This window comes from Etheostoma spectabile, chromosome 11 (assembly GCF_008692095.1).
Source record: "Etheostoma spectabile isolate EspeVRDwgs_2016 chromosome 11, UIUC_Espe_1.0, whole genome shotgun sequence".
Classification (NCBI taxonomy): domain Eukaryota; kingdom Metazoa; phylum Chordata; class Actinopteri; order Perciformes; family Percidae; genus Etheostoma; species Etheostoma spectabile.
This window is the reverse complement of record NC_045743.1, coordinates 24,032,871-24,042,335: the sequence shown is the minus strand read 5'-3', so window position 1 is coordinate 24,042,335 and position 9,465 is coordinate 24,032,871. Positions and strand designations below refer to the sequence as shown.

The window sequence follows — 9,465 nt, the reverse complement described above, 5'->3', positions numbered from 1 at the left end:
CATCAACCAATGGGGGATCCCAAGGCGTCCCCAGGCCCGGTTGGAGAGATAATCCCTTCACCTAGTCCTGGGTCTTCCCCCAGGACATCTTAATGTTTCTTTATGAAGTAAGCCTAGGACGTAATCCTGTCTGTCAGTAAGTTCAGATGCAGTGTTGTGTACAGTAGTATACTACTGTGATGACGTATTACTACACGTTACTATGCAGTGTTGTGTACAGTAGTATACTATTGTACACAACACTGTGTGTAGTAATACGTCATCACAACTTTTTGACCTTCACTGTTTAGGAATGCTGGTCAGGGGACAGAGGACGGCAAGGCAACGGCAGCAACTTGGCCTGGTTTGCCCTCATTGACGAGGCATCAGGGCAGTCTGTGTCAGTCCCACCCCCCCGCCTTATTGCCTCAATCCAAGAGGACAAACCAGGGCCAAGCACTGCACAAGAGGTAGAGGAAGGGAGAGACAGGAGGAGGAGGACAGAGAGAGCAGCAAAGACAGAGCAGGGCACAGAGGAGAGAAGAGGATCCGGAAGAGAGAGGATTCGTTCCTCGAGCTCCTCAAGGAGGATATTCAAGACCAGCGGGAGGCAGATGAGAGGAGGGAAGCAGAGGCCAGAGAGAGGTCAAACTGGGTTTTTTCACTTTTGGAGAGGTTGGCGGAAAAATAAAAATAAAATTCAACTGGTTTTGTCTTTGCCCCCTTTTTTTTTAAATTATTTAATATAAACTGTCTAGCGGCCATCAGCTGCTGTTGCTTCAAGACTGCAAAGTTTATGTTAGTCCAGTGGTAATCCAATCCTGTAAGATGATAATTATGTCTAATACAGTTATAAAGTATATTTAATACTGTATCATGAAGGTAAACAAAATGTGCTAGTGATGTACTTTACTATGGTCTTAACTGACATCACTGTGTATGAGTGTTTACCTGTGGTGTTGTTAAATGACTGTTCATATGTTGGTTACACCGTTACAGTACTTTAAGGATAATTTCCAGCTGGTAACGTTGAGGTATTTGTCTTAATAGTCCTAAAAACAACATCCTTTCTTTAATGTACTTGGATGTAAGCACAGCATTTTATCTTCCACACTTTTAATTATTCAATTGGGAAAAGTGTTTGTGGTCAAGAGGTGCCTCATGCGACGCAGACACCTCGTCTGTGAGCACGGCCCGCCAGGCTGCCCCGCTCCGGCTCTCCCCACCATGCCGCTCCCCGGGTGGCTGGTTGTCCTCCACCTCCACAGCCTCTTCCAGCTCATCCCCTACACCAACACAAACGTTGTGTAATACAACACATGCCGTCACCACCTGTGCACAAGGTAGAGCAAAAGAAGACAAGCAAATGTTAAGCATGAACTGTTGTTTTGAGTAGTACAATAACATTTGATTGAGAAATTAACTACAGAAATATTGCATGGTTTATTACCTTAAGGACAAACAGTGGATATACTTCAAGTGCTTCTAAAAAGATGCACCTAAAGCAGGTTTTCATCATTCCAAAGGCACGTTGTGCGACCTGACGTAATTACGCAGTGACGCTACGACCAAAGTTTCATGTTGTCGAGCCTTCTTAGTGTTTTAAAAATAGAGATTTTGATGCTATCATAGTAGCGTCCCTGGCTCTCCCATTCAAAAGGCCATTTGACCGAAAAACAAGAACACAGTAAATCTTTAAAAGTGGCGTTTCCATCCTAAATATGCTTTTAAACAAAAGTTTCACTCAGGCACATTCACAAAAACACCCTAGGTTGCATTTTGGAGATAGTTCCGCTTTAAGTTTAAATGGATTTCTAGCTGAAAGTATGAACGAGTAGGAAGTAGGGAATTCTCCCGGAATATGTGGAATACGTTTGAGAAATTGAAAGGTAAGAATGATAAAAAAGAAAATAGTAGCAATGATGTCCTAATTGAGCAGAACGTCTACCGCGGGTCTCATTAGAAGGCAGCTAACAGTTAAACTTACATGTAATGTGGATTTTTCCAACTCAGTCTCCAAAAAATCTGAATATAAATTCAAAAATACATTTAGAAACCACAGAGTATTCTACTCATTTAGCAGTTCAAGTTGTTTCTCATCCACTTTACAGATAGAGTAGGTCTAGACCACACTCTGTAATTTAGAAAGTCCCAACAGTTCTAGTAATTCCCCCAAGAGAAAGCATAGTATGACACTGGGGAGGAAAAACTTTTAGGAAGAAACCTGGAGCCAGGCTCCTGGTAGGTGGTGTCTGACGGGGCCGGTTGTGGGGGGGGTGACGCACAGTGGCAATAACAGTCACAAAGATAATGGAACAGTGACTAAAAAATGGTAGCAGTAGTAGTTCATGTCATAGCAGGGCGGTACAGGGTGTAGCGTGGCACAGCAGGGCATAGCTGGACGTAGCAGGGTGTAGTGCAGCAGGACCACTGCGACAGCCCCAACCAAGATCTGGGTGCCACCCTATTCCAAGGGGATATGCACAACCAGTTTCTTTGGCTAGTGTTTTCCATTAGGTCTGTTTTTTTCAAGCAACCAGAAAGAGGGACTTTTTATACCACTACACTGTTTCACACTACCATTACTGTTACTCTGAAGAAACATGCACATCAAAAGCACATACTTTTTCCCCTTTAAAATGAGCATAAATCTGCGTGACTCAGTCATTGGTGTGCAACCAAGCCAAGCAATCCAGCACGGAGGGGGGGCTGAGTGACATCACTCAAAGTTGCCTCTGATTGGCGGACTCTAGCTCACCCAGTAAGAGCGCTCGCCCCATGTTGGCTGAGTCCGGCCTGCGCCCTTTGCTGCGAGTCATCCCCCCATCTCTCTCTCTCTCTTTTTGTGCCTATCAACTCTAATAAAGGGGCAAAGCCCCAAAAAAGAATCTTAAAAAAAAAAAGTTGCCTCTGATTGGTGGAAATTGATGTGTTAAACTGTTCTCCCCCAGGCATTGCACACAAAACAAACACAGCCTAGTGGTGTCTGTGTACTCTACCTGTGAGTGAGAGAGAGAGAGAGAGGGGGGGGGCAGGCTTTATTAGTTGATAGCGAAGTGACAGAGCGGAGAGAAAGAGTTAGAGAAGGACAGAGAGTTAGTATCGGGGCTTTTGACTGACTGACGGGCAGGTGGGATGGTGTTGGACCGTTGACTCCATTCTCACCCCCCCCCCCTCGCTTTGTAACGGCGGTGGGAGTGGGACCGGTGACTCGGAGCCCGGAGCAAAAGCCGCACAGCGACGCAACGACGCCGGGGAAAGGAGAGGGGACCATGGGCTCCGCTTCGTCCTCCTACCGCGTCATTTACCTGGACGTGGACGGCAGGATTCAGAAGGTAGGTTACATATAGGCTAGCCTACTGTATGCTATATGGCAACACTGTTAGCAAAACGGCGCTTAGTCCGCTAACCGTCTAACCAACGGATAACACTACAAAAAGTCAGAGAAACCCCGCTTAATTAGTTATGGAACTCCAAATCGGCCTGTATTAAACAGCCCGCATGTTATTTTCTATGCAGAAGCTGGGGCTTTGTATTAGCTTAACCAATGTTTTAAAACGTAACTTTAGTCATTTAAAATTAACAGTAACTCATTCCTATTTAGTATTAATTCATTGTTTCATTTCTTATAATTTATAAATATCAATATCACCATTGCTATTATTGTAAAAAATTCACATATTTTCTTTAGTTATTCATTATGTGCTATATGTTATTAATTTTAGAATGGTTTCATTCATTTCACATTGAGTTCAATTAGAAGTCTAGTGACAGCAGGAGGTAAAAAAGCATTAGTGTTTATTATTATTAGCATTTTCATCATAACTAGGCCTATACACCAGTTGTTACAGTAATATTACAAGTGTGGTAGCCTATAGGTCAAATAGCTTTACATATTGTGATTATTAAATATTTACAGTAATATCTGTAGGCTATAGGAAAAAAATCTAAAGTAGTTTAATGACACTTAAATTGTAATGCTAAGTACTACAGAGTATAGAAATGTCACTGGGATGTCTTAGGATCAGAATCAGAACCAGAATCAGCTTTATTTTCCACGTATGAGGACACATACAAGGAATTTTGCTTTTGGATTGTATTGGTCACGATGCACTCATACAAAACAAACAATATATACACACTATAAACAGAAACAATATAGACAGGTTTGGACACTAGTCTAATGAAGAGCGCAAAGTGTGCAGGAGTAAATTATTATTTTTTTAATTATGGAGCACAGTGGAAAATTGTAAATTTGTTATAAATGCACAATGGACCCCATGCAAATCCATATATATATATATACATATATATAGTTTTTCTATTGGTTGGCAGTAATTAGCTGTAGTAGGTAAGTTGTTATCATTCATTGACTACCTGTCTCAGCTAACTGACCTTGTTTCATAAAACCCTAAGAAAAACATTATTATAGCCTTATTATAAATCCCCTGGATTATTGGGATTTTATGGCACCGAGAGATTTGACGCTTGCTTGATTAAGGTGATCTGTGTATGCTTTACTGTAAATGAGGTAAAGTCGGTGGTACAGCCTTCAGTGTAAATCTCATGCCTGTTTGTCCCAGAGAATGTAATGATACTGAACACTTCATTGGCTAAAAATAGTGTGTTTATGTAGAGAAACCATAGTTATGATTAAGTGTATGAATCATCCCTATCCACTTTGGCCTATTGTAACCGTCATCATCCTCTGCGTGTGTGTGTTTGTAAATAAATTGCTGAGTGTGTGTGTAAAGTGGTGACTATTTACAGTCCATACAGCAGGCAGAATATTCTCACAGGTTAGTCTGGATGGCGTGTGAGACTGCAGAGCGTTGACGTTGAAGAGTAACCCAGGCTCTGACCGCTGAACACTTTTGCAAATATTGAATGAAACACACGGAAATGTTGCTGTAATGAAACCAAATGTATGTAAACTACTCCTGTGTCCAGCTCCTGGTGGACCACTGGGAAACAGTATTATGTGACAATCTGAACTAAACTTAATCAAGAGCATGGGCGATTTTAGACCCCCTAAATTTCAACTCAGCCCCCCTAAAAATTTAAATATTAAAAGAACTTTGTTTTAAAATCAATTATTGACAGGACAAACAATTTCAGGTTCAAACGGCTTGAAACAGGTTTAATATCCTGCGTCACAGGCGCCAATGCTATGCACCTGGAGCCCAGTAGTAGTAATATGTTTCCTGTGTACAACAGTAGTAGTAGTATGTTCCCTGTGTACAGCAGTAGTAGTATGTTCCCTGTGTACACCAGTAGCAGTAGTATGTTCCCTGTGTACACCAGTAGTAGTATGTTCCCTGTGCACAGCAGCAGTAGTAGTAGTATGTTCCCTGTGTACAGCAATAGTAGTAGTATATTTCCTGTGTACAGCAATAGTAGTAGTATGTTTCCTGTGTACAACAGTAGTAGTAGTATGTTTCCTGTGTACCGCAGTAGTAGTATGTTTCCTGTGTACAGCAGTAGTAGTATATTTCCTGTGTACAGCAATAGTAGTAGTATGTTTCCTGTGTACAACAGTAGTAGTAGTATGTTTCCTGTGTACAGCAGTAGTAGTATGTTTCCTGTGTACAGCAATAGTAGTAGTATGTTTCCTGTGTACAACAGTAGTAGTAGTATGTTTCCTGTGTACAGCAGTAGTAGTAGTATGTTTCCTGTGTACAACAGTAGTAGTAATATGTTCCCTGTGTACACCAGTAGCAGTAGTATGTTCCCTGTATACAGCAGTAGTAGCAGTAGTATGTTTACTGTGTACAGCAGTAGTAGTATGTTCCCTGTGTACAGCAGTAGTAGTAGTAGTATGTTCCTGGTAGCAGTAGCAGTAGTATGTCCCGTGTACAGCAGTCAGTAGTAGTATGTTCCTGTGTACAGCAGTAGTAGTAGTCGTAGTAGTGTAGTAGCTCCTGTGTACAGCAGTAGTAGTAGTTAGTATGTTCCTGTGTACAGCAGTATTAGCAGTAGTATGTTCCTGTGTTTACAGCAAGTAGTAGTATGTGTCCCTGTGTACAGCAGTGTAGTATGTTTCTGTGAAACAGCATTAGTAGTAGTGTTCCGTGACAGTAGTAGGATGTTCCTGTGAACAGCAGTAGTAGTAGTAGTATGTTTCCTGTGTACAGCAGTAAGTTTTTAACAGTTTTTTGTTTTTTAGTGTTCTGTGTACAGCAGTAGTAGTAGTTTCCTGTGTACAGCAGTAGTAGTATGTTTTCTGGGAACAGCAGTAGAGTAGTATGTTTCCTGGGTGACAGCAGTAGTAGTATGTTCCTGTGTACAACAACAGTAGCAGTAGTATGTTCATGTGTCACAGTAGATAGTATGTTGCCTGTGTACAGCAGTAGTAGTAGTATGTTTCCTGTGTACAGACAGTAGTAGTAGATGTTTCGTGTACACGCTGTATAGAGGTTTCCTGTGACAGCAGTAGTAGTAGTATGGTTCCTGTGTACAGCAGTAGCCGTAGTAGTAGTTGTTCCTGTGTACAGGACAGTAGCAGTAGTATGTTTGTGTACAGCAACAGTAGCAGGTAGTATGTGTACTGTGTCCAGCGAGTAGTAGTATGTTCCTGTGTACAGCGAGTGTAGTAGTAGTTCCTGGTACAGAAGTAGTAGTATGTTTCCGGTGTAGCAGCAGTAGTAGTATGTTTCTGTGTAGAGATTTGAGTAGTAAGGTTTCCTGTGTAGCAGTAGTAGTATGTTTCCTGTGTACAGCAGTAGTAGTAGTATGTTTCCTGTGTACAGCAGTAGTAGTATGTTTCCTGTGTACAGCAGTAGTAACCCAGTCAAGTAAAGGTTCAACAGAAACATAGTATTAGCCAATCAGAATAAACCACCAGGACATCCAGATTCATTGAAATCTGAACCATTCCCATTCTGCTACAGTTAAATTAAAATCATGAATCACTGCCCTAATATGAGACATCATTACTTCCTCAGTTTCAATGAGAGCAGAAGAAACAGTCAGCACAAAAATCCAATCCAACACACTCCATAGTGAAGGAGACAGTGAAGGGCAGTGTAACTTTCAGACGATTTGTCCCATTATTAACGGAGACGGCAGAGAGCGCAGCCACCGCTCTGTTTACATTGGCAAACCAATGGAGAAGGAGTAGCAGCTCATAAAAGGCCATATAATGAGGTTCATGCTTCACCGGCACTTTGCATTTATTGTCGTCTTTATAGAGTTCGCACAGAGCGTGTATATGTGTGTACTGCATAAAACCATGACATTTCCTCATGCAGACATCATGCAACAGGGTGGGAGGATTTGCTCTTGTTTAAAGGGTTAATCAAGCGTCAGGAAGGGAATAGTTGAGTTTGTTGTGGAAACAAAATGTAACAGGAGAAAGATGACATTACATTACAATTAGATTACATTTCCTATTTAACATTTTTATTGACAGCAGTGTTTAGTGCTATCAGATAAATAGAGATAACATTTCATTCTCAATTTTCACTCAGGTTTTATTGGAATGGCGACATTTCTGAATGTTCTGGTCTGTGTGTGTGTGTGTGTGTGTGTGTGTATGTGTGTATCTTGCAGCTGTGTTTGTATTTGATGACTCACCACCAGCCAAATCTCCTGTATTGACAGTCGATAATATTGAGCTGTTTGAGGATCGGTGGTCACCTGTTGCTAGGCTGGAAATGTTAGACAAGTCCCCGTACAAGCTGTGTAACACAGACACGACCACTCAGATTTGGATTTAGGTTTTAATATTAGATTAGTTTCAGCTTTCAAAATTTGCTGGTTCTCTGAATTGAAATTTGAGGACGACAGCTTGCTTTGAGAAACATTGATCGACATTTTTCACCATTTCCAGACATTTTATAGACCAAATAATCGTTAGTTGCAGCCCTGAATTGAACGCATATTCTCATCATATCCTTTTCTTCTATGTGTTTTAAATTACAAATCTGTTGCATATTCAGCTCGACTCTTCATACTCACTATGTCGTGCCTTTTCCCCAGAAAAACCCTTGTTTCCTGTGTTCTGTTTCCTTTTGTTATCTCACGTCTTTATTCAGGCTAATCAGATTCTGGTTAGTGTGTCCTGTTTGCGTGATTATCAGGTTTGAATATCTCTTTTTTGATTTTGCATAACAGTAGATGCGGCTGATCATTCAGCAACAGCATCTTTATAATAAAGCGGGGTTTTTTTTTTAAGTCAGTCACAGCATCTTAAAACAAGAACATGAATTTGTTCAGCAGTAGGTCATACTAATAACAGACAATCTAAATAAGTGATCTGCTTTTTGACATCCTAAGGGGAATTTAACTTATCAAATTAATTATGTAGTGCAAAAACACAGACTCAAAGTGCTGCTGTATGACCAAAAAGAACCCGTTCAGCTTTTTTCATTAGTAAAAGAGCATTAGAGTTGCTCTCATCTTATCCACAGGGCACTTTACTGCTGCACACTCATTTCCATTCAGCCGAGGCTTTGCTTGTCATTAGGTTATTTACGTCTTGGTTCCTTTTAAGCTAATGTTTTTTTTCTTTAAAAGAGAGGGCCAAATTATCAATTATTGTCTCTCTTCTTTCTGTTCTTTATCAGTTAAGTTCAGCATTGTTTTTTTCCCCGGAAATGGACAGTAAATGATGACAATTCAAATGCATGCATACTCAATGCAGGGGGACAGCAAAAGGAATCACCATATTTACACCGCAGATGTTAAAATATAAATATATAAATCACTGGCTGTCACATTAAATATGCATATACTCTATCTAATGAAGCGGGACACCTCTGTATGTGTATGTAACAGCAGGGGGGGATGTCCATGCATAATGCTTTACAACAGCGGGGGGGGGGGGGGGAATCACGCAGAACGCTTTACAGCAGGATAGCATACAGGAACGGTTGTGTAAGTTGCTTCTAACGTTCACCACATGTAACTTAATATGTTAATATCACCGTTTATAAAATTTAAATCATACGTCTATTACCAGGGTACCTGTAACGTATGTCTCCCTCACAAAAACCTGGTTGATACATTTATTACAGTCAATAGAGAAATAATCACAATAAAGTACTCGACGGGGGAACAGTCTTCAACACATCACTGAATACTTTCATATATTTCACAGTCTTTCCCCTAGGTTGACTGCAGCAATTAAAAAAAAAAAAAAATATATATATATATATATATATATATATACATATATATATTTTGAGGACGCTCTGTGCCACATTGGGGGGAGGTTCATGGGCTTTGGCTTTGACTGTTTTTGCGTTACATGATTGCTAAATATAACGTTAACAACCAAGCTTTTCTTTGCTTTCCCGGAGCAACAGCGAATTGCGTACATAGACATTGTGAGAGACAACACCGCCGTCCTTAAACTGTGGTGATATCATCCACCATCGTTGACAAAGAAGACAGCTGTCACTACCCGATGTGAGTCGAGTGCAGATTTGAGTCGCGGATGCGTCACTTTGCGACAAGTAGCCTCCAAGATGCTAACGAGAGACT

The 9,465-nt window shown here is 40.8% G+C and overlaps 1 protein-coding gene across 1 annotated transcript in view; it reads left to right on the top strand.

Annotated features, from left to right (window-relative positions):
- Nucleotides 1-3,098: 3,098 nt before the first annotated feature.
- Nucleotides 3,099-9,465, top strand: part of pde9aa (phosphodiesterase 9aa) — a 127,795-nt gene continuing 121,428 nt past the window's right edge. Inside the window, exon 1 of the mRNA XM_032530261.1 lies at nucleotides 3,099-3,314. The gene's annotated coding sequence lies outside the window, so the exon portion shown is untranslated. The remainder of the gene's footprint in view (nucleotides 3,315-9,465) is intronic.